The sequence below is a fragment of the Lactuca sativa genome, chromosome 8 (assembly GCF_002870075.4).
Source record: "Lactuca sativa cultivar Salinas chromosome 8, Lsat_Salinas_v11, whole genome shotgun sequence".
Taxonomy (NCBI): Eukaryota; Viridiplantae; Streptophyta; class Magnoliopsida; order Asterales; family Asteraceae; genus Lactuca; species Lactuca sativa.
Window position 1 is genome coordinate 200,814,375 of NC_056630.2, and position 2,556 is coordinate 200,816,930.

Sequence of the window (2,556 nt, forward strand, 5' to 3'; positions counted from 1 at the left end):
TTGTTTAAGGGTAATTTGGGTCCATAATTTTCTTTATGCAGAATTTGAATAAGGAAATGTAGGATAAGGTTAATTGACTAATTCTTAATGGACACGTTGGGTTTAAGAATATGAGTCAATCCTTGTACCGGTTCTTTAGATAGTAGTGGCTTAGTAGATAGTATTTTATTGCTTGTTTTATGTTCCACGATTTCTCATCGGTTGCTAGTTTGTAAGCCTATATAAGGCATATTTTTGATTTAATTAATGGAACCTAAGAAGAAAAGTATCTTCGGTGCACATCGTGAGTTTTGATAAGTGTGTGTTGTGTGTGTTTTAAAGGGCCTGATCCAACAAGGTCAAACGCTCTTGCGCCACACCGTCTTCTTGCGCCATCCTCCCTACTTGCGCCATATACAAAAGTCCTTGCCACATCCTCTGTGCTTTCAACTATTCCTTGTGAACGTCATCAAGATCAACAACCTTATGGCGCAACATCTCAGTATTGGCGCATCGAGAAGCATCTGATCTCGCCCCATAGTAGAGATCCAACCTTAATAAGTCTTGCGCCAACCCTAGATCGTGATTAATCAGGGTTTAGTCAATTTTCTTTTCTGGTCTGCCGTATTGCTCTTTGTTTTTTATCCTCTTGAGAGCCACGTTTGGAGCACCATGAACGCATCTTGGATCCCTCGTGAACACTTCAATCTTGCGTAGTCACTCACCTTGGCTTGATGCATCACCACAACTCTAGTGAGCATCCATCTCCTTCTTGCGCCATCAACACTTGAGAACCAATACTAATCCACATCCTCCTATCAGATGCTCCACCCTCCCAAAACCTTGAGTGGCTTCTAGCATTTGTAGTTTAATTTCCCTCGCGAGCATTTCACTAACTGGAGCATTGTTACATGATAAAGCCGACGTGAAGTGCTCATACACCTCAAGAAACCCCCAGCACAATGTTATGCAGAACCAAGGCTTCACAAACTTTTGTGATAACTTTTTTTGTGACGCTTGAATGCAGCTTTTGTGACAGTTTGGGTGTCACAAATGGAACACCTAAATGGTGGTGATAATAAATCATACATTTTTTTTGTTGGTTACACACTCACACACATGCACGATTCCTCTTTTTTATATATTCTTCTCCTTTTATTTTTTTTCTTTATTTTTATTTATTCATTCATTTTTTTATAGGTATCTCTTGATAAGACTTCAACAAACACTATTTTAGGTTAATTTTAACATTTTTATTAGGTTCTTAGCGTTAATCTTGAATGATATCCATAGATTTTTTTTTTCAAACCTAATTTGAAAATATCATTTATGATAAAAAAAAATGTTTTTTTATTAATTTTTTTAATATATTATGGTCTTTTAAGGTCAAGACTTAGCAACTTTGTTTTATCATAACACTGGTTGATATGATTTAACAAAATATCAAAGTTTTTATTTATTTATTTATTTCAATTTGTAGAAAAAGCTCACGTCTTTCACTCTTATTCAAGATTTGGTTTTTCTTCAAACTTCTGGTCTAAATAACACACAACACGAGTTTGCAAATTATTTCTTTCTGTCCCTTTACTTTCCTATCTTGACAAAATAAATTTTTGTCTAGATTGTGCAAATTCGAACATTTTTTTTTTCAATTCCAATTTTTTTTTTCAATTGTCATATTAACATTAACAGTTAAATTTCTTTAATAAAATTTTTTCAAGTTTTAGGAACATATTTTTTCGAATTATTTATTTTAATTTTTTTTTAAAATATATCTGTTTCAACAGAAAATTCCATTGAAGCAGAGGGGAAAAATGTTAAATCAATATTTTTCCTTTTGTATACTTTTTACAACTCCTTATTTCAGTAACCATCACATAGGAGAAATTGTTGAAAATATTTTGATGTGATTGTCACTTGAAATAAGTTGAGTATTGATTTTCATTTTCTAATAAATATTATCTTAATGTTTCAGGTTGAAAAGATCCTGAAGATTCAACAAGTGTCTGAAGAATCATTTTTTGGAGCACTTGAAGTGAACATAGAGCACTTGAAGCTTACTTGGAGCAACTTCTGTTGATATGGAGCACTTGTTGAAAGCTAATTGGATCATCATGATCTCAGACGGCACATCTAGATCATATGTGGAGCATCAAGACATTGATGGATCATCTAGAATATTGATGGCTCATCAGAAACATTGTTGTCTCATCCACTACTATATGGCTCAACAAGATTTGATGGCTCAACATGAATACTTGGTGGCTCAACTCAAGTCAACGGATCAACATGATCACATTGATGGATCAACAAGACTGCACATGGCACATCATGTACAATGAAGGCACGTCTAAATGCTCAAAGGAACATGAATTTTGTACATGGTCCATCATGAACATATGGTGTTACATCTTCAAGTTCAAGACACGGTCCAACATTCAAGAAACTACTGAACATGATCAACAATACTTCTGGAAGTTGATGACATCTAAGAAGACAATTGAGCAACATGATGATCATTTTTCTCATCACATTTTCAATGTTGATCAACAAGGACCAAGAATTATGAAGACTCAT